Raw genomic sequence first — 24,297 nt, forward strand, 5'->3', positions numbered from 1 at the left:
TAGGGAAACTGTTGGATAGCGGCAATAGGGAAAAGGTTGGACAGTGGAGAGGTAAAAAATACTATTCCCACTCCAGTTAGTGCAACAATAGGGAAAGTGTTGGATAGCAGGGGGGTAAAAATTAATATTCCTACTGGAGTCAGTTCAAAATTAAAAACAGACAAAATATCAACAACAACACAAAAGATTTTGAAAAATAAAACATATATAAAGAAATTACAAAAGATAGAAACGTATTATAATGTTAAATAGATATAACAAATACTGTGAGGAGAATGGGCCCAGCATCAGCACACACGGGTGCAGAAGGGGGTCACAACTGAAGGTTCTGGCGCACCATCCCTATCCACGCCTGGAATACCGGGAGCATATTAATTGACCTGAACGATACTCAAGGGGAGACGGCAGTGCGGGGAGGGAGGGCAGGTGTCTTAGTTGTTGTGGAGATTTTATTGCTGGGAGTGGGGGAGGGGGGTATATCCAAGGTGCATAATACATAATTAAGGGAATACTGTGAACTTCCAAGATGTCATGCACTGAAGGGGCATAACGAGGATATCGATAGCAGCAGTAGGTCAATGGGTTGTACTTCCCGCCCAAGACCAATGTGGAATGCTATTTTACAGGTAGCTGATGTGAGCGATATAAACGCAATAAAGTTTGTTTTAAAAAAAAAAAAAATACCACGAAAGATTATATTAAAAAAAAAATATCACAAACAAATAACTATTTTTAAATAGTAATTATTTATAAACAAAAACATTAAGGTGCCGATTCCGATCCTGTAAAACCCGGGTACAAATGGTCGTAAGGAGCGTTTTCTCCGTCCGACTCGTACCCGGGAAAAACACCTTACAAACTTGCAAGTACGATTCGCACAGAAATACCATTTCCGTACGAGTCGTACAAAAGACCGACCGGCAAAAAAATACATACAAATCTGAATCTGGACGGCGCATACGCGACGTCCGCACGGAGTCAGGCAGCGTTTTATGGACCAGCAAGTACGATTCTTGCCTACGTCACTCCGCACGTAGCATTTTTTACGGGGAGCCAAAAACTGCCGGGAAATTGAGGACGACGCGAAGAAGGAGCACCGGTACCCGACGGACAGCGATGGAACCCAACCTACGCGTCATCCCGGCCCTCATAGCCTACGACCTCGTGTTCAGAAACTGACGCAGATGCCGCAGAAGGTCAGAACAACCCCCAGGGGCAAAGGGGGAGGGCAAGGGGCAGGAAACATAACCCACACCCCACAAAAAACAAATATATCCTGCACATTAATTACCTCCATGGTCTGGTCACTTCGGGGGGCGTGTCCACCAATCCCACGTCCCGCCACAACGGAAGTGGACGTGGACGCGTACCCATCACCACCACAATGGTGGTACGGGACGTACCCATGCCCCTCAGAGCGTGGGTACGGTCCGTACCACCATTGCAGTGGTGATGTAGGGGTACGCGTGTACGGACCATACCCACGGCCCCAGAGCGTGGGTACGGTCCATACACGCGTACCCCTATATCCCAACTACAATGGTGGTACGGACCGTACCCACGCCCCCCAGAGCGTGGGTACGGTCCGTACACGCGTACCCCTACATCACCACTACAATGGTGGTACGGACCGTACCCACGCCGCCCAGAGCGTGGGTACGGGCCGTACCACGCGTACTCCTACGTCACCACCACAATGGTGGTACGGCCCGTACCCATGCTCTGGGGGGCGTGGATACGGGCCGTACCACACGTACCCCTACGTCACCGCCACAATGGTGGTACGGCCCGTACCCACGCTCTGGGGGGCGTGGGTACGGGCCCTACCACGCATACCCCTACGTCACCGCCACAATGGTGGTATGGCCCGTAACCCACGCTCTGGGGGCGTGGGTACGGGCCGTACCACGCGTACCCCTATGTCACCGCCACAATGGTGGTACGGCCCGTACCCACGCCCTCCCGAGCGTGGGTATGGGCCGTACCACGCGTACCCCTACCTCACCGCCACAATGGTGGTACGGCTCGTGCCCACGCTCTGGGGGGCGTGGGTACGGGCCGTACCACGCGTACCCCTACGTCACCGCCACTATGGTGGTACGGCCCGTACCCACGCCCCCAGAGCATGGGTATGGGCCATACCACGCGTACCCCTACGGCACCGCCACAATGGTGGTACGGCCCGTACCCATGCCCCCAGAGCATGGGTACGGGCCGTACCACCCATACACCTACAGCCCCATTACATGATGGATACAAGGTGTACACACGCCACGGATGTAGGTGTACGGCTTGGTGCAGCACATCAGCTGTAAATTGGGGGTGGTGTATGCCCCGGACAGCAGTGTACCACAGCAAGGGCGCAAGTGGGTGGGTGGGTGGGTGCAGAGGAATACCAGCAGTGGACAGGGACATGGGGGTGGGTGCAGAGGACTCCCAGCAGTGGACAGAGACATGGGGGTGGGTGCAGAGGACTCCCAGCAGTGGACAGAGACATGGGGGGTGCAGAGGACTCCCAGCAGTGGACAGAGACATGGGGGTGGGTGCAGAGGAATCCCAGCAGTGGACAGGGACATGTGAGGGGTGGGTGCCCATCACTCCCAGCAGTGAACAGAGACATGGGGGTGGGTGCAGAGGACTCACAGCAGTGGACAGAGACATGGGGGTGGGTGCAGAGGAATACCAGCAGTGGACACAGACATGGGGGTGGGTACAGAGGACTCCCAGCAGTGGACAGAGACATGGGGGTGGGTGCATATCAACTCCAGCAGTTTACAGAGACATGGGGGTGGGTGCAGAGGACTCCCAGCAGTGGACTGAGACATGGGGGTGGGTGCAGAGGACTCCCAGTAGTGGACAGAAACATGGGGGTGGGTGCAGAGGACTCCCAGCAGTGGACAGAGACATGGGGGTGGGTGCATATCAACTCCAGCAGTGGACAGAGACATGGGGTGGGTGCAGAGGACTCCCAGCAGTGGACTGAGACAAGGGGGTGGGTGCAGAGGACTCCCAGCAGTGGACAGGGACATGTGAGGGGTGGGTGCTCATCACTCCCAGCAGTGGACAGAGACATGGGGGTGGGTGCAGAGGACTCACAGCAGTGGACAGAGACATGGGGGTGGGTGCAAAGTATACCAGCAGTGGACACAGACATGGGGGTGGGTGCAGAGGAATACCAGCAGTGGACACAGACATGGGGGTGGGTGCATATCAACCCCAGCAGTGGACAGAGACATGAGGGTGGGTGCAGAGGCCTCCCAGCAGTGAACTGAGACATGGGGGTGGGTGCAGAGGACTCCCAGCAGTGGACAGAGACATGGGGGTGGGTGCAGAGGAATACCAGCAGTGGACGGGGACATGTGAGGGGTGGGTGCCCATCACTCCCAGCAGTGGACAGAGACATGGGGGTGGGTGCAGAGGAATACCAGCAGTGGACACAGACATGGGGGTAGGTGCAGAGGACTCCCAGCAGTGGACAGAGACATGGGGGTTGGTGCATATCAACTCCAGCAGTGGACAGAGACATGGGGGTGGGTGCAGAGGAATACCAGCAGTGGACAGAGACATGGGGGTGGGTGCAGAGGACTCCCAGCAGTGGACAGAGACATGGGGGTGGATGCAGAGGACTCCCAGCAGTGGACAGACATATATTAGTGGGTGAAGAGGACTCCCAGCAGTGGACAGAGGCATGGGGGGGTGTACATCATTATCAGATGGCCACAACTCCATGGGTGTATGTACGCATCCCTAACTTTGGACAATGATGATAGTGCCATAACAACACATCACTGACAGCAGTGTCCCACTCCCAGGAGGATGGATGTCTTTCCCCCACTGCATGACACACCACATGTGGGTGTGAGGACAAATAACACATGCATACCCACCCCTGGCAGATGCAGCACAATACACACACTGAGATCATGCCACAAGACTGTATAGTCATGTCACTGCCTAATAAACTAAGAGAGCCAAAGAGAACACACACTGTCACGCACATCACAGGACTGATAGGAATGTTCAGGTGCTGGGCCAGCCACCAAGATGTTGTCTGTCATGGAAGGAATAGGGTGGAGTTCCCACAGATACAATGGCCACGATTGTGAGTCAGGTGTTCAAATACCCAGCAGAACAAGTACCATATGTGTACTAGGCTGGGATTACACACATGCATTGTGCGGAAAGGGGACAATTTCTCCATGAAGGCATGGCAAAATACTCTATACACAAGTACAGTGAGTACCAAGGATGGCACAGACGATGCAGCCGGAGACATTGCTGAGCAGGCATGGCCAAAGTTGAAGGGATCCATCACCAACAAAGGAAATTTAGACACAGGGCAACACAACAATTGTGCAACCCTCTGCAGGGGAGATGTCAGGTGCCACAGAGGAAGGAACACTCCTAGGGACAATGTCTCCAAATACAAAGAGCAGACACGACCAAAGATTCTTTGCAGAGACCTTGTGAGGGCACGCAGATACCAGGTTCCACCCCATGAGATGCAGACTACAACATTTCCATGAAACATAACACATTCCCACAACCCCAACTCCTGGAGCCTCAGCATCAACATCAATACATGAAATGCAAGACTTTTCAAAACGGAAAACAAAATGCTTTATTCAGCATGAAAAAATAAGATGTAGTAAAGAACACTATGTACAAAGGCCAATGGCCAGTCCAGATATGAAGTCCTTGGGGGGGACACATGGCCACGCGTCTCCCCTAGCTTGCCTGCACATACTATTTTTTTTTGTTGAAACATTTTTATTATTTTCCAAATCAACAATTACTGCTCATTACACAACGAGTCCCCGTGTCCCAATGGAGTACTGTCCCTCCTAACCCCAACTCGTTCCCACCCCTCCCCACCCCCATGTCAGTGTGCCCCTGTCCCCTACCTCAACCCCGATGGGCCCCCCCTTCCAATGAAATCATGTACGGACGCTCAATCCCTCTCTGTGCAAGCAGATCTTCCCTCTTGTCCAGGCCTCTGGTATGTGTCCAGGGACATCCGTCATTCCCATCCCATCTCATTCCCCAGTCCCCCTTGCCTCTTGCCTATCCGACGTGCTCCCTCCTTCCCCTGCCTCAGATAGCAGCCCCTGGAGTTCCACTACCAACGCTTCCCATGCCCTGGCCGTCGCTAGCGCTTTCTCATCGTCTCTTCTAAGAGCCAACTGCACCCTGAGCGTACACTCCGCCCCCGCCCATCTCACTAACACTGCCCTCCACCGCAAAAAGCTAGCCCCCCCCCCCCGGGATTTCCAGTGCATGGTCAATTCTCTCTTGGCCAATATCAACCCCAGATCATAGAACTTGCTAGTGACCTTCGTGCGACGGGTGTGGGGAAACCATAGCAATAAGCAAGCCCCCATCTCTGGGGTAATAGAGCGGTCTGTCACCTGATTCAAGCAGTCCACTACCTCAGCCCAATAGTCGCCCAACTGCGAACAGGCCCAAAACATGTGGCGAAAATCTGCCCCCTCTCCCCCACACCGTGGACATGGAGAGTGTGCCCCTCCGAAATATTGCAAGACCTTGGCCGGCGTCAGATACGCCCTATGTAACGTGAAAAACTGAACTAACTGAAACCGTGCGTTCCTCGTCCCCTTCCATGCCCTCCGCACTAGCGTGGACCATGTGGTCTCAGGGATCGCTTTCCCGAGGTCCGCTTCCCACTTCTCCCTCAGAGCGGCCAGAGGGTGCAAGCCCTCCGTCGACAATCGTCGATATAGGCAAGTAATGGCCTTGGTCGTCCCCGCCGCCATCATGACATATTGGCAACCCGCTGCAGTCGGCGGTTCCGACAGCCCCATATTCCAATGCTTCTGGAGGCTCGCCACCAAGGCCGCATGAAGCAAAAAGTCCCCCCGTGGGAGCCCGTAGGCATCCTGCAAGTCCTGGAAGGACAACAACACACCGTCCCGGAATAGGTCCCCTACCATCTGTACTCCCAGCTCCTCCCAAATTGCTAGCCCGGACCAATCACCCCCATGCGGGAGCGCTGTACACATCCCTAGGGGGATTTCCGGGGCGTACGGGCGGACTATGGCTGCCCGCCTTTGACACCTATTCCAACACTGCCGGAGGGTACGCTCCTCCAGGGTTAACTGAGTTAAGTCCAGTCGCTGCTGGAGCACCGTAAAGGCCAGCACATGCCGTGGGATCAACCTGCCCTGCGGGCCCTCCGGGCCTCTATACTCCCGGGCCACCGCCTGCGTGAGCCACTGAAGCTGGGCCGACAAATAGTACCATTCAAAATCGGGGGCTGCCAGGCCCCCCTCCGCTCGTGGCCGCCGCAACGTGGTCAGCGCCACCCGCCGCCTTCCCGGACCCCAAATGAAGCCCGTCGAAAGTGCCCGTAGTCGCGCGAAATACGACGCCGGGATCCATATAGGAAGTGTGCGGAAAAAATAGAGAAGGCGTGGCAGCACCACCATTTTCAGCAACGCCACCCTCCCGGCACACGAGAGCGGGAGTGTGCTCCAAAACCCCATACTACCCCGCAGACCACGAAGTGCCCTGCCAACATTCCCTTCCAACAAATCTGCCTGGGTATGATAAATGTTAACCCCCAGGTAGCGCAAACAGCTGCCTTCCCACCGGATTCGTCCCCCCGTCTGCGGTGTCCAGCCGCCCTGTGACAACGGAAACAAACATGTCTTACCCCAATTAACCTTCAGTCCGGACATGCAACCGAACTCCTTCAACAGGGCGACCGCTCCACTTAACGCAGCAGTCGCGTCCCTCAAAAACATCAGCAGGTCGTCTGCATACAGGGAGATATAGTGGGCGTCCCCCCTCAGGGAAACTCCGGAATAAGCACATCCCCGTTGGGCGTGAGCCGCCAGGGGTTCAACAGCCAGCGCGAACAACAAGGGGGATAGGGAACATCCCTGTCTCGTCCCCCTCCGCACGTGGTAGGAGGCCGAGACAGCAGCCCCCGTCTTCACCCGGGCCGTGGCACCGCTATATAGCAAGGTGGTCCAACGTACAAAGTCCTCCCCCAAGCCGAACTCCCGCAGCACTCGATACAGATATGGCCATTCCACACTATCAAAGGCCTTTTCTAAGTCGACCGACAGTGTGCAGGCCTCCGGGTATTCATCCCGGTCCAGTTCCATCACCCGCAGTAGCCGCCGAATAGAGGTGGCCGTGCTGCGCCGAGGAATGAAGCCCGCCTGATACGGGTGAATTAAGGCAGTCATGTGGGTCAAGAGGCGCGACACCAAAACTCTGCTCAGAATTTTGTAGTCCACCGTCAGCATAGAGAGCGGGCAGTATGCTGTGCACGCACCCGCCTCCCCACCGGGTTTCAGCAAGGGTATCACTATCGCCTCCCGAGCAGAGGCAGGCAACTGCCCCAACCTCCATGCCTCGCTATACAGGGCCTGCAGCTGCTGTGCCAGCAGATACGGGTAGGCCGCGTAAAACTCGACGGGCAAACCATCCGCCCCCGGGGTCTTTCGACGGGCCATATGCCTAATTGCCACTCGGATATCACTCAGCGATATCGCGCCTCCAAGGTCTTTCCCAGTTTCCGGGTCCAATCAAGGCAGGCGGGCTCCCAACAAAAAGTCCACAAGGCCTTCAGGTTCCCGCTCCATAGTACTATCATATAACCCAGCATAATAGCTGGCGAACCGCATATTAATCCCCACCTGGGAATAGACCGGCACCCCTCCTTCCTCTACCAGGGAGAGTATTGGGTCACCGCGCGCCGCCGGGTTCGCCAACCATGCCAGGAGGGATCCCACCTTATCCCTTTCCGCATGCGCTCGCACAAGATAAGTTTTATGATCGTAACACCGAAGCTGCTCCATCCGGACCGCCACGCTCTCCCGCGCCTCTACAACCGCAGCCACCTCGCCGTCCCCTTCCTGATGCGCCTGCTCCGCCACCCGCAACCGTGCCTCCGCTCCGTCCACCTCTTTTAACAAGGCCTTCCGCACCCCGGCCGTGGATGATATGCAAACACCCCGGACAACCGCCTTAAACGTGTCCCATTCCGTCGCCCGGCTCGCCGCCGTCCCTGAATTGTGCCCAAAATACTGTTCTATACAGTCACTAATCTCAGCCCGGAATACCGGGTCCTCTAGCAGCAAGGGGTTAAGGCGCCAAGTAGGAATCGCCTGCCTCTGCCTGGACCATTGCAGCATCCCCACGCAGGGGTTGTGGTCCGATATGGTCCTGGCTAAATATTTACTATGCCGCATCAAAGGCTGAACATCCGGCGAACATAATATGCCATCCAATCGGACGTGCAACTCGTGAGGGGCCGAGTAGAATGAATAATCCCTGTCTTGCGGGTGATGGGTACGCCATGTGTCCACCAAGCCCCAAGTATCTTGCCAGGCCCGCCTACTTTTGGCCACCCGACAAACCACCGACTGTGCGAGGGGCGGATGGGACCTGTCCATCTCCACATCCAGCACTGAATTGAAATCCCCACCCAACACCACCGCCCCCGTTAAATACTCCGCCAGCTGACCCGACAGTCTGGAAAAGAACGCGGCCTGGTCCACATTAGGGGCATATACGCTACCTAAGGCTATATCCCTCCCATCCAGCCGCCCCTGCACTGCCACAAACCTGCCCTCCGGGTCTACTAACGTCCTCAAAGGCTGGAAAGGGACCCCCGCCCTCACCCAAATCAGGGCACCCCGGGCAAACTTCGAAAAAGTTGTGTAATACAATTGACCCCTCCAGCGTCTACGCAACGCCTTCCCCTCTTCTCTGTCTAAGTGGGTTTCTTGGAGGAATGCCACCTGGACCCCTCTCCGCACTAAGTACGCGTGGACTTTATGTCTCTTCACCATAGAGGTGAGCCCCCTCACATTCCAAGTCATAAATCGCAATTCAGGTGGGGTCCCCATCCCATCGTTGAACCAACCACCCAGTTCGGGCCCTCCGAGGCACTCTGACAAACCCCATAAACCCCGCAACCACCCAACTCCCCGAACTCCCTCCCCTCCCCTGAACAGGTGCTAAACCGCAGTTACCCATCCAAATACTGCCCCCAACAACAACCAAACTCTCTGGTAGCTACCAGAGTCTCACTATGTCCGTGAGGTTGAGGTGGCGGCTCACTGCCAGATGGGCTTGACGATAGTCCCCATCAAAGCATCCCTGCCCAGTCTCAACCAGTCCACCCCCAGCGCTCCGCTCCTTTCAGGCCCCCCCACTCTCCCCTCCAGGCCCCTCACGACCAGCCGCAGAGCCCCATCCCATAGCAGTTCCCCCCCTAACCCCGCATGGCCCAGCCCAGCCTTACATTCAAAACACCCCAGCTCCACACTGTCCGTGCCCACCGGACCAGGGCCCGAGAGCGCCCCAAACCTTCAAGCGTCCAGCAGCTCATCGGCAGTCCCAGGGGTAACATCAGGTAACATCTCCGCCTCCTCTTCAGCGCCATCAGAGTGGGAGTCCTCGGTGCCCTTCCGGGAGCCCGAATCCTCGCTGGGCTGGGAGACCACCGCCCCGGAGATCTCAGAGACCGCTCGCAGAGCAGCCCGCCGCTCCAACACCGTCTGGGATGCACCGGCTGACCGGACCCTCGCCTGCCATGCTTTATTACGTCTGCTGCGACGGGGCTTTGCCAGCGCTCCCGGCGGTCTCTCTCCATCCGTGTGCACCGCCGTGCGGGTCCTGGCCGATTCCAGCCAGCTCCAGGCCGCTGCGGGGTCAGTGAAGAAGGATGTCGCACCGTCCAGAACCACTCGGAGGCGGGCCGAGAACAACAAGGAGTACTGCAGCCCCTCATCCCGTAGTGCCTTCTTCACTGAAAGGAGGAGCATCTGCGTTGGACCTCCATGGGGTAGATCGGGTAAATGGAAACCGGGACATTCTGCACCTGGAAGGGGCCCAGCGTCCGAGCCCTCTGTAGAATGATGTCTCGATCCCTGTAGTGCAGCAGTCGGGCCTCCACCGGCCGGGGCGGACGGCCCGGATCCGGGGGACGAGCAGGCACCCTATGTGCCCTCTCCAAGGTGTAGAACCGCGTGAGCCCCTCTGGCGCCACCACCTCCTGCAGCCAGGTCTCCAGAAAGGTCAGCATGTCACCCCCTTCAATCTTTTCCGGCAGCCCCACCACTCGAATGTTATTGCGGCGGTTACGCCCTTCAGCGTCCTCGGCCCTCTTTTCCAGAACCACGACCCTCCGCAGAAGATCCGCCGTCTGGCCCTCTGTCACCTTCTGGGCTGGAGCCATCGAGTCCAACCTGTCCTCCGTGTGCTTGACCCTATCCACCAGCTTCCTGTGGTCCGCCCGAAGCAGCCCCAAATCCGTGGACACTTGGGCAATGTCAGCCTGCAACGCCGACTTTGTGTCCGCTATGGCTTGCAGGATTTGATCCAGCTGCCGTTGCTGGAGGCCCACCGCTGTGTCCGCATTCGTTCCGCGCTCTCGGCCAACGACCGTGTCCCCCGTCGGATCCGCTGGGTTCCCTCCCAACTTGGGACGCGGTTTACCCATATTTCGGAGCCTGGCGCTCGCAGTCCGGCGCAAGGCCTAGTCCCCGGGGCAGTGGCCAGCACCCGGGCCCAGCGTTCCCCTCGTCCGCTGCAGGGACCCTCTCCTCACTGCCTCCGGTCAACTCCCCAGCCGGGGTGTCCCTGCCTTCTTCCTTGGGGGCACCACGATGCGCTAGGCCCCCACCGCACACCAGCGGCCGCGGTCTCCGCCGGGCCGGGGATCTGTCCTGAAATCAGCTCCTCAGGCCTGCCGCCCCGGGTCTGACAGCTCCGCACCACAGTGTCTCCCGCAGGACCAGTCGTCTCCCTCGTGGCCCCGTCCGCCTACCAGCTACGCCGAGTCCGCTGTTTCCGCTCCGGCGCCAGGGTCCTCGCCCCCACTGCAAGCCCAGCTCCTTCCTCCTGCGCACCGCTCCACCACTGTGCAGCCGCTGCTTTTAGTGCCGGCTAGGGATCCGCAGCGCCGATCCTCTCGCTGTGGGTATTCTCCGCCACCCTCCGTTGTCCACCAGTGTTCGACCGGCACTTCCGGGATCGCCAGCCGGATTCCCCGCACTTCCGGGCGGCCTCCAGTGTACTGTGGGCCGCTGCTGCCCGTCCCCTCGCAGGCCGCTCAAGATGGCCGACAGCCACCCGCTTCTGCCGCGGTTGTAGTCGCGGCGCCAGCCCTCGGCGCCGCGATCCTGTCTAACGGTCCGCTCCAGGGGCACAGACCAGGTGGGGGAAGCCCTCCAGGAGCTCCGGAGCGCCGGGGCACCACGCTTCACAGGATTTTGGCCGGGCTGGATGCGGAGCTCTTTGCTCACGCGTCCATGCCCGTCGGCTGCCAAGCCACGCCCCCTTGCCTGCACATACTAAACCTCTGGTTCAGCGACTTGGTTGGGGGCATCATGTGGGGAAGGACCAGGCACCGCAGGGACAGGAGGGGGAAGGGTAGGTGTGGTGGGTGCAGGGACGGACGACTCCACCACAGGGGGTGGGGCAGCGCCAAAGGTGGAGGTGAGCTCGGCGCTGCACACTTCTGCCAGTTCTTCAAGCGTCTACCCTGCACCCGGAGAAACAACAGGCCCCAAGGAGGGGGGGGTCGGAGGGATGGGTTGCTACTGGGGGAGGTGGTGGACATTCTGGGGGACTTAACTCCCCTACCCGTGGAGTGCCTTGACCGTTTCCGGCCAGGTGAACTAGTGAGGCTGAGGCCCAGCCCAGCAAAGTAGGCCTCCTTCTCCGAATCTGCGGCAGGGGAGCCAAGGGGAGTGACATCCGAGGGACTGGGGAGTGAGTCATGTGGACGAGTACTGTGGCTGCATGCCTGCCTGTGTGCCCCAGACCCAGTGGGTGTGCCTGCTTCCCCCTGAGTGTGCGTGTCAGGAGGTGTGCGCTTGCCCTTACGTGGTGGTGTGCTGCTTGGGTCTGGTGGGGTGCGTGTGTGTGGATGTCTTGGTGTGCTTGGGACAGGCATGGGTGTGGGACTTGTGGATGGGGCAGGGGTAGGGGGGGAGGCAGTGCTGCAGGTGACTCACTACTGCCGTCAGTGACGAGTCCAGGGACCTCAGCAACATCCGTTGGTCAGACATCGCTGATGACATGCCCTCCATGTACGACACCATCAAGGTCAGCAGTCTGGTGTGGCCATGGATGACAGTCAGGATCGATGTCTGCCCAACTTGCAACTGCTGCTGAATGTCCACAGACTCGGCAGTGAGAGCAGCAGGGGGGACAGGGGCAGGGGGTGCGGTGCCTGGCACGAAGGAGACACGGTGTGGCCTGGCACGGACAGAAGGGACCCGAGCAAGTGGGAGGACGGTGATGGGAATGGAGGGGGCGGCGAGAGATGTACTGCTGCTTTCAGCTGTGGGAGCCACCTCCGCCCCCTCTGGGAGCTCAGCCTCGGACCCGTCTGCCTCGTAGTCAGTGTTGGTACTGGGCAGGTCCTCCACCTCACTCCCCTCGCCCTCCGTGCCACTAGATTCCACCGACTCCTCAGCAGTGGTGGCACCACTGCTCGATCCCTCCTCCACGTCCGTGCCGGTGTCTCCCTCGGTGTCCTCCGATGATGCTGTGGGCAAGGTGAAGAGACAGGAAAAAATCAGTCACCTGTATACATCTGACACATGAGTCCAAACAAAATAGGCAACAGTGCATATCAGGAAAGGCATCATGAGTAACATCTAGAATACTCCCCACATATGTAAGCCCTGCACTCCCCAGTTGGTTGACCCACCATGCCACTTGGAAACAATGAAAATTAGGACACAACAGCAAATAACTTGAAATCACAAGATCATGAGAAGCTAGTGTCTGGGATCAGTTGAGCACAGCAAGACTATGAAGGCATGCCACCTCTTGTTCACTGTGAACCAAACAGTATTGTCGCACCCAAGGCCAAATACCACATGCCAATGCAGAAGGTGTCCCCACACTCAGAGACCTGTGAGTACTTTTGACACCCCAAAGAAATACATTGTGACTCCTGGAGAATCACAACCCTTTACACAATGGACATGTCTAGAATGTGTGAATGTGGCACTCTGTGAACACAACACACATGTGTCTGTATAGCAGAAGTCACACAAGGAGGTGCACACCAAACTACATGTACACAGTCATTGTCTGAGCTGCCAGACTCATTCAAATCAGCCACTGTTAGGCAGAAATGGCGTATCAGTAAGTACATATACATGGCACCACGGTGGTCTGGATGACTTGACACTCGTAAGTTGGTATCAGCAACAACCAAGGACTAAGCCAAATGCTACCACACTGTGGGAACATGTATATGTATGAACTCCAAACAAGTTTTGTTCAAACTGTGCCTTACTTTAAAATGTGCCAGCGTGTCCCTGGAAAGTGTAAAGGTGGTGTCTTGTGCACTTCCTTGGGAGACATCTGTCATGCAGGCACATCATTGTCCTTCACAACAAAACAACAAGGTCAAGCATATGAAACATTGAGACATGTTGACAGGTGTGGTGAGCGCCAATGGACATTTTCTCTGAGTAACAACTTGAATAATGTCATTTGTCACATGGCTATCCATCACCTGATCACACAGTTGGCTACACATATGACCTACTGACTGTCATCTGGAGTGGCACACATGTCCACACCCAGGACAATGCATAAGCTAATGGGCCTGCAATTGTTTAGCAAAAAAGCCTAGCTGTACTGTGGGTTCCCCCTCATGGCAAGCCAGAATGTACCCACAGATGTCAGCACACAAAGTCACAACTTTGTAGCATCTGAACCAAACACAGGTGCCAAAAATGTACAAGCAGGATACATGATTGTCAAAAACTGACACAGGCTACGAAGCACGAACATTAAGCACTGGCCATCATCACGGGGGCACTACACGATGACTTTCTGTACTGCGAATCATCACACACAAGTCAGAACTGGCAATGAAACATCAGGGTTGAACATGTACGCCCCTCCCGCACACACCCACCCATACCTGAGTCAATGTGACTGATACCGATCAAGAAGTGACACCTCCTATTCAGGGTTACAACAACTGTGCTTGAAAACTAGCTTCATTAACACGACATCACCTTGTAGGGCTGCCAAAACATATTGGTCACAAACAAACATCAACAGATTGTTGTGAATAGCTACACAGGCACTACCCAGTGTGAGTATGCACAAGCAAACTGGTGTATCCCTGTCCAGTGGACAAATGTATCACACATGTGAAAAATACTACCTAGGCCAGGGAACAATGCCACAGAGGCAGAGCCATGCTGAACCCACAGTGAATGTGCACAGTGTTGGATGACACACATGAGTAGGAGGGCAGGCTGTGTCAGGGGACTGTAGTGGGGACACTGCTCCTTGGTCCTGGAATGAGCTGACTGTTACAGGAGCAACCGTCCCGGCACTATGCATATATCCCACTCATGCACATCATGTCTGAGGCCACAACATTGGTAATGCATGCTGCAAGTCTGTTCATTTGAACCCTCACACTCCTATGTTGAGACTCAGCATCAGTGCCAACAATGATGCACCCCCAAATGACTGAACAGGACAGGGCACAGGCAGACCACCCCCACACATGATGCTGAAAGCAGTGTGCACCTTGATAAACTGGCAGCCTAGATGACCATGTGCAATAGTGATAACACACAGACCAGGTAACACATGTGAAGGAGGGGAAGGGAGGAAGAACAGCACATGTTGACTTGGGGGAACAGGATATGCACTGCACATATATAGCCTGGCAGTGTATCCAGGCGACTGAGCAGCTACAAAAGCTGGCGACACACAACAAACACACATGTACCTACCCCCTTCCTGCTGCTGTAACTCCTGTATCCGCCTATCCAGGTCAGGGAAGGCCACCGACAGGACACGCTTCTTCTGGTGGGTCAGGCGCCGGCGCCCGCCATGCTTGCGAGGAGCCTCCTCCTTCAGCATGACCCGGGCGATCCTCCGGGTCCAGCATCGGATGTCCTGCCATCTCTTCCTCACTTGTGGCAAGCGCCGACTGCAACCCTCCAAAGATTGCACGGCCTTAACGGCATCCTTCCAGATCTTCCCCTTGTGGTAGGCGGTTACCTTTGTGTATGACAAATTGGGACAACATCACTACACCTGCACCATGTCACAGAGACACACATTTGAACATCTTTGATTTGTTGAACAGGGCATAGTATGCTGGCAAGTAGTAGCACCTTAGTCATAGGGACTTTTTCCACTGGGGACGCACCAATGCACTACATGGCATAGTAAGTACACAGGTGGCATGAGGGGTGCGAAACAATCCCTGATCATGGCACACACTGTGCATCCCAAGCAACACAAGGCTGATGGACAGCACCACAAAGCAGTCACATGCCCCAGGCCACTGACGAAACCTCAGCAGAGTACACAGACACACACAGGTACACATCAATCACCTGCCATTGGCAACAGCGGATGCAAACCTCACTCTGCACATGTGCCACTTGCCAGGGGGGGGTCACAGGTGTGGGGCTAGCTCAGCAAGTCAGACACACAGCACGGCTTACTTCTCACATCAGATGGATTGAGCAGTTGCCTCCTCCATGCAGCTATGGTGCAACACTCCACATAGACACTCACCCACATGACAAGAAACATTCACACACATCAATGTCCAGGGGGCGTACACATCATTTGGACACTCTCACCACTCTCACCACAGCTCCACTCAACTCTCACACACATCTGTGGGTGCAGTCACCTGTCACACCGGGGTGACCACTGAATCACCGCAGGACAATAGAACAAGAATGCCCAAGAGGATTAGGCTGGCTGAATGTGCCATGTACTATGCAGTGAATGTCACAGTAAGCACAATGCAAGTGAGGAGTGCACACATGAACTACATCAAGCCCTGCATGAGAGACACAAGCCATCCACCCCCCCCCCCTGGGACCCACTCCAACCAACATTGCATGTCTGTCACACCTGGACACAATGCCAGAAGTGACAGACACAAAAAAGGTGCACAGGCATAGGTAGGGGAGTCAGCACTCACCAGCTCCCCTGGTCGACCATACAGCATGGGGTACCGTGGGAGGATCACATCCAGCAGGGCCTCGTTCTCCTCCTGGGTGAAAGGCTGGGCCCTCTCCACAGTCCTTGACATGGTGCCAGAGGGAGACAATACAGCAGCAGTGGTATCGACTGACATGTTGTGCAAACAAGTGCCCTCCCATGGGTTCTGCCTGCCTTATATCTGCCTTGCTGGCCTGTTTCATTTACAGGAGTACAGAGTGATTTGTCAGACTCATTTGCATCCTACGTTTCCTCCAATCCCTTTAAACATACACCAGTGACAGCCTTAGCATCTTTCGAATTTGCAGCATCATGTCAAGTCAACAACCACTTTGCAACAATGTATAATGTGGCCAACTGCTTTTTCCAGACCACATTATGTTAAATTTTGAACTTGAAACTCGGTACCCATGACAACCAGCATGCATTTAGGCCCTAATACTTGTCCCTCATGTGTCCCCATTGTAATTCTTAAATCCCCACACAGGTACGGCGCGTTTCACACGTACCCCTAGGGCACCATCACTACAGTGATACGGGCCGTACTCACACGTGTACGGGCCGTACACGCGTGAGTACGTGCCGTATCACTAGGGCCTACGGTACCCCCACCTATAGTGATAGGCACGTACTCACGCGTGTACGGGCCGTACACGCGTGAGTTTGTGCCGTATCACTAGGGCCTACGGTACACCAACTATAGTGATAGGCACGTACTCACAAGTGTACGGGCCGTACATGCGTGAGTACGTGCCGTATCACTAGGGCCTACGGTACCCCAACTATAGTGATAGTCACGTACTCACGCGTGTATGGGCCGTACACGCGTGAGTACGTGCCGTATCACTAGGGCCTACAGTACCCCCAACTATAGTGATAGGCATGTACTCACGCGTGTACGGGCCGTACACGCGTGAGGACGTGCCGTATCACTAGGGCCTACGGTACCCCAACTATAGTGATAGTCACGTACTCACGTGTGTACGGGCCGTACACGCGTGAGTACGTGCCGTATCACTAGGGCCTACGGTACCCCCAACTATAGTGATAGGCACGTACTCACGCGTGTACGGCCCATACATGCGTGAGTACGTGCCGTATCACTAGGGCCTACGGTACCCCAACTATAGTGATAGTCACGTACTCACGCGTGTACGGCCCGTACACGCGTGAGTACGTGCCATATCACTAGGGCCTACGGTACCCCAACTATAGTGATAGGCACGTACTCATGCGTGTACGGCACGTACTCACGCATGAGTACGGCCCGTACACACGCCCTCAGAGCGTGTGTACTGCGTTTCACAGCTTACACTGGAGATAGGAGGCGCACACGAAAGGAATGGAGGTGTGAGACTCGCACAAGGCTGGACATCAAGTCATTGTCAGTGCAGTCCTTCATGTGCAGGGCCTATGTGTGTCAGGCAGTGATGTGGCACATGTCTCATCATGTTGTGGCACAATAGATGTGTGATGAGCTGTTTACACATGTCATGTGTGATGGGGCACTACATGGCACACTTCCCCTTCACACTTTGCACATGTGTGCATGTAGGACACACGTGTCACGCACTGCATCACTGGTATGGCACAGTCACCAACACCCGCAACTGTTCCCTGATGCCAGGTACACGGATAATTACACCTGACATGTGACTACCAGCGTGACACAATCTAACTATGTCATGTGTGTGTCATGTGTTCCCATGAGCTTGCCGTTGGTGTTCCGTCAACTCCATCTGCTGTTGCAGCATCCAACATGTGTCTGTGTGCATATGTGCATGACACACATATACGCACACCATGCCACATGTGGACTCACACGTTACATGTGTCATGATGGTTCGAAGATGACTTCCTGACATGAGGCAATATCTGCGTTGTCTCAATGTCTGTGTCATCCGTTTTTGACATGTACCCCTTCATGGAAATGTGTGTTATCTGTTCTTTTTCAGATGACATGTGACCTGTACGTCTAGACTCCCGCCAGCTGTCTGTATGAGATAACATCCTTCAAATGCTGATATGTGGATGTATGTTAACCATGTAATGTATCTGGCTGGTCACTTACACTGGCCCACAGCTATTTTAATGGCATGTCAAGTCAACATTGCTATGCAACTATTGCGGCTGGCTCTTCGTAGGAGTATCACCTGGCTGGCATACGTGTCCTGGATGTATTGCACAGACCAGACTCTGTATTAAGCAGATGTGTATTAGCTGTTGAACATGTGCTCACCTCAGTGACATTGGTGTGGTAATGTACTCACTCTTCGTTATTCCTTCCAAATCTCTGCAGGGCACCGCCTCTCCCCAGATGAATGCCAGACCTGGATGCCATGCGTGAACATGACTGCATACGCAGATACCGCTTCTCGCAAGAGTTGATAGAGGACTTGACCCGCCGGCTTGAACCACACCTCCAACCACAACACAGGTATCCTACAGCTCTGACCCCCAAGATGAAGGTGATGGCAGCCCTACATTTTTTTGCCACCGGTACGTTTCAATTGACCATAGCTGATGTCGGTGGCATGTCCCAGACAATGTTCAGCCGTGTCCTGCATGATGTTTTAGAAGCCATGTTGGTGCACCTGGATGAATTCATCCATTTTCCCACTCGTGAGCAGTTGACAGGTGTCAAGGGTGAGTTCTATGCCCTGGAAGGGATGCCTCACGTAATTGGGGCCATTGATGGGACACATGTGGCTTTGGTACCACCACAGGCACAGGAGGTAGCCTTTCGGAACCGCAAACATTATCACTCTATCAATGCCCTTGTGGTGTGTCTTGCTAACATGCTGATTTCCCATGTCTGTGCCCGTTTTCCAGGGTCCGCACACGATGCCTACATCATGAGGCGTAGCAGGGTGCCAGAAATGATGCTGCAGCTGCACGCGGAACGGGCATATCTAGTTGGTGGGTATACTCTGTTAGTCCTGTGTTTTGCACTATCTTTGTATCTTACGCCATCTCCTGACCCACTTCTTCACATGATGTTTCCATGTAGGGGACTCTGGCTATCCCAACATGCCATGGCTGATGACGCCTCTCCGCAACCCCAGAACAGCCGCAGAACACCGGTACAACGACACCCATGGGTAGACGAGGCGCGTGATTGAGAGGACGTCTGGACTCCTGAAGAGCAGATTCCGGTGCCTCCACAAGACCGGCGGCACCCTCCCATATGCCCCGGTGAAGGTCTGCAAAATCTTCATTGTGTGCTGCATGCTGCACAACATGGCAGTGGAGAAGGCCGTGCCACTCATCCTTGATCCGGATGAGCAGGATCATCCACCCGTGGAGGATGAAGGGCTTGGGCACGGGGCAAGTGAGGATGAGGATGAGGATGAGGACATCTGGAGTCAGCTTAGCCGCAACTTCTTCTCATAATGGTGAGTCCCTGTGTCTGAGTGTGCACGCTTTGAGCCTTGTGTGGCATGTGTTGCAATGTGTGTGTCCAGCTGACTGTGTGCTAAGTGACTTGGAAGTGTGTTCTGATGTGTCATTCAAGTGATGATGTCATTCCACACATTTTAGCTGGGACACTAAATTGTTTAAGAGCATGGTGACAACATCATTCCTGTAGAGTACATGTACATGTCTGCGAATTACTAGCTCTTCGCTGACTTGTTGTGTGTCTGTCCTCCCCAGGTTCTTGCGGCTGTCGTCTGCTCATGTCATCATTGCCCTCCTGCTATTCCTCATGAGTATTGCAACGTGTGCTGGATCAGAGTTACATGCACAGACATGGTGAAAAGTCATTTTGGGTAAGAAGTGCAGCAAGGCATTTTGTGGGTGGTACATGTTTGTGATATGTGGGGACTGCTCCTGTGCATGTTGTGTTACCATGCATACATGTCGACTCACCATGGGGCACATGACGTGTTGCATGGCTCCCATGAATTGATAGTCACCTTTCCTGACAGTCATCTGTTTTGGTTTGTGGATTCTGAGGAAGGCATCAATGTGTGTATAACGTCCTTCAGGAACATACGGGATGCTAATGGTGGACATAGTGTGGGACATCCCCATAAAAGGCTCAATGGGGAATTGCAAACTCTCCGTGTGCAGCAAGGGGTGTTAGGCTCAACCCCTTCACTTGTGTGCCAGCTCAGTAGGATTTACCACATCTGTGTGTTGAAGGGGGTGTCCAGTGTAGGTCACACATGGTCAGCCAAATGACCTGTGAGTCTGTTTCAATTGATGCATTTCCCTTAGTGTGAGGCTGAGTAATAAAGGTGTCCGTCACACTCCAAGGTGCCTCATCTCTGTCAATGCAGGTCTCTTGCCACTTTGCATGCGGCATATCTGGCATAGTTGTGGAAGATTATGCATAGGAGTCCATGTGTAGTTTACCAACATGCATGCAGTTGCTCATGGATTAGGCTCCCTATTGGGCATGAAGTACATGGTCGTGTATGTTTTTGGGAATGTTGGTCCACACAATGGGCCATCAACACCTGCTGAGGGTGTGTCTCCTGTGCGCAGGTCGGCCTTCAGTTTCCTGATCCGGTGTCATGCTTCTTTGGTGATTGTGCATGCATTGTCTCTGGGTGTGCCATGTGACACTGGACACTCCTTACTTTACACACGCGCCTGTTGCAGTTGTCCTTCTGACATCCTAGGCTTTGTGTGCAAATTCTGGCATTTGGCAAGGAGATGCCGCCTGCTGCTGCGGCCCCTGCAGCAAGGGCCCGCAGAGTATCCAGATTTGGCAACACACACGCCTCCAAGATGCTCCTCACTTCCTCCCTCCACCCATTCATTTGGCTGTCCTCAGCTTGTCTATGCCACTGTTGCCGCCACGCGGTGCCAAAGGCTGGACCATCAGCACATGCAAGGTGCACATTGCACCACCATCCTGTCCTTGCATAACCCACATCACACTACAGTCTGATGTGGCAGCCACACTCCAAGCTATGTCCATCCGCACATCTAACGCCTGCTGTCAGACATACCCTGGGCATACACACGACACCTTTGCATGCTGAGTGTGCAACTCCAACTGCCTACACTGCGCTGCCCCGCCTTCCAGGCCCTGTCACACCAACCAGGTCACTTCCATAATACTCCCCACCGGCTCTGTAGCCCAGCAAGGGCATGGGAGTGGGACTCAAGACTTCAGCATGTAGTATGGTGTAATCGTCTGGGACATGGCACAGGTATCATCTCTCAGCATGTCAATCTACAGAGTGTCCAGGACCCCCCTCTCCACCATCACATGCGCCCAGCACCTCATCATCAGCTCGTATGCCATTGACAGCCAGGTGCTCCTCACCCTCAACAAAGACACAGACATTGGAAGTTCCATCATTCAAGTATGCATGAGATCCATTGATGAATGGCTGAACACAAGCCACCTGAGGCTGGACTTGTACAGGACTGAGGTGATCATCTGAGGATTGTCCCCTTCCAGCTGGGTCAAGTGCTTGTGTCCCACCCGCAAGAGCCCTGCACAAGCACCCAGTGGCCACACTCACAAGATGGTGTGCCTCATGTTTGGCTCGCTCACATTTGCCATGCTAGTCCACAGCATCTGTACCTCATGCTGCAACGCCCTCTGCATTATGCACATGATCCACAGACAGATCCACTCCAAGAAAAGACAGACCATCCCCCAGGTCCATGACAACATCCGTGTCAAATACTGCCCTGCCCTCTACGGAGCAAGAACATCCAAACTCCCAGGAAACTTGTCCACATCCAGGGTGCATCTGCACACCTCAGCTTCAACACCCTGCGCCCCAGCCACCTCACCGTCCACCATAGATAGCTGCAATGGATCACTGTCTGCTGCAGGATGACCTCCACACTCCCCAACCACACTCAGGAGGCAGTCCACAACCCCGACCCCAAACCAACATTGTACGTCTGTCATCCTAGATCCCGTTGGGCCATCTCCGAGCATCCAACCTTGCCCTGGCCACCGTTCTTCACATCCACCGTACTCCAGCATACGGGACATTGTTCTCCCACCTGGCCACACATACCTGGGACTCCCTACCCGGGAACCTCCACATGAGCCATGACCTCTACGCCTTGATGATAATCTCCCAAATAGGTCTGTCCGCACAGTTTAGCAAGCCCCTCCTCAGCAGCCAGAGGCCATCACAGGTGAGTGTTGTGCTCCATGCCTACATTGAATGACACCTTGTGACCCATTTGTGTCCTGTACCAGACTCTGATCCCAGGGTATGGATGGCTGGAGTTAGTTCAACACTCAGGCATAGTTTGACATTTCCATACACATATGTTGTTGAATAATGCAAAATGACAGGAACGTCTCATGACCAAAGTAATATATTTATTTGTGGTGGGGTATGTGTTTTGGTAGATGGAATTAGGTGCTCTACCGGGGGAATAGAATCCAAAGTTCACAGGGGGAGATGGTATCCTTGGCATTGGAAGTCATCAGAGTCCAGGGCACAGTGTTGGTCATCATTGGTCAGACTGTGACCAGCAAGTCCATGTGGCAGAGAATGTCATTGGATGAGGTGCTGCTGTTGCGCCAGAGGGCCAGGTGCCAGGCCAGGTGACCTGGGAGATGTGGATGGTCCGCTGACTCTCACGGTCTTTTCCGTGGATGACCCACCTTCCTCCGGGGACCCTCAGATGCAGGCCTTGACGATGTTTGGGACGCTCCGTCAGACGAATCCTCCTCCTCCTCCTCCCTCCCTGTGTCTGGTGCTGGTCTACGCCTGGTGGCACAGGGAGGGTTGCCCATGCTTTGGGCGATCTGACGGAGTGATTGGCTCATGTCCCTGTGCACCGCCAGGAGCTCAGCCAGTCTTGCCTCCATCCGTCCTTGGTGTTGTTGATGACTGGCATGATGCTCGACCTGCAGGTTCTTAATCTCATCGAGGGTCCCCTGCATCTCTGAGAGTCTCGACACGACCTGGTTGATGCCTCTGATGTCACGCCGGTATGTGTCCAGGATGTTGCGTATGTGTGACATACCAGTGTCCTGAGCTGACTGGTCAGGTTCGCGCCTCCGACTGCCTCCACTCCCACCACTCCTGCCCACTTGAGCCTGGCCTGCCCTTGTGGGCACATCGGGTCTACGGGACCCCTGAGGGTTGGCATTTGCAGGGTTGCCTGCCTCCTCCTGGGTGCCCGGAGAACCTTGTCCCTCCTGGTCAGACTGGCTCTGTTGTTCACTGCGAGCAGGGCTCCTGGGTGTGTCCTGGGATGTGGCAGGAATGGGGGTGGTGGTTGGCACAGATGTACCTGACGCAGGTGCTGCAGGGGCTTGGGCACCAGAGGGTCCAGGTTGGTCGGGGTCATCCACAGAGTGGTGAGAGTCATCGCTGCCGGTGGGATCATCTTCACGCGGAGCCTGGGACTGTGATTCTTCCCCCCCAGTGTTGGGGGGAGATCGACGACGTTGCCCTGTGTGTGAGCGAGAGACAATGTTAATGGTGTTTCATGCGACATCTATGTTTCATACATATTCAAGTTGACACAGTTCCTCCAGGTAGTTGGATGTGCCTAGCATTCCTCTCAATGTCCACTTGGGGATGGGTATGTTGCGGGGGACAGATTGGGATGTTCTCCTGAGTGTTTGACCTGTAGATTGTTGGCTATGATGCTTAGTTGGCTATGGTTAGGTCTTGTTGTGTCACATGTCCATTGTGGGAGTGTGTAAATCCGTTGCCTGCCCCGGGGGTGTGTGCTTGTGTTAGGGGGGGTGTGACCAGGCATGCTGTTGTGTGTAGTGTGAGTTGTCATTGGGTCTCCCAGGTGATGTGTCTGTCCCCTCATGGTGCATGCTGGCATGACAGTGAGTGTGAGTTCCTGTGCTAGATACCTGTGCTTGTGGAGTTGGTGTTTGAGTGTACAGTGGTCCCAGGAGGGCCTTGTGCTGCATACAGCAGGGCCAGGTGTCAGCTACCTTGTCAGTACTTTGCCAGTCCCTGTGCGTTGTGCATGGGTATGTACCTATGCCATATGGGCTGAGGGCATTGGTGTCTGCGTCTCATTTTCACAATGTGTTGTGTGGGGCCCACTCTCCCCGCCTCCCGGACATCCAGTCTTGTGTTTGTGGTTGTTGTAGCCTTGGACATGGCCTTGCCTTGATTTGTGAAGGGTGCATGGAGATGTTAGTGGCATGAGCGTGGTTTTTGAGTGTGGTTGAGTGCGGTGAGTGCTTGGCGGAAGTTGCATGCATTTGGTGTATATGTGGGGTGGACCCCATTGCCCCCATGTTACGTAAGTTGTTTGTGTACTCACCAGGCTCTGCGACTCCTTCGACTCCGTGTACTCCCACCGGCGGTAGCAGGGCCATCACCTTCTCCT

Source organism: Triturus cristatus, chromosome 8 (assembly GCF_964204655.1).
Source record: "Triturus cristatus chromosome 8, aTriCri1.1, whole genome shotgun sequence".
In the NCBI taxonomy this organism is placed as follows: domain Eukaryota; kingdom Metazoa; phylum Chordata; class Amphibia; order Caudata; family Salamandridae; genus Triturus; species Triturus cristatus.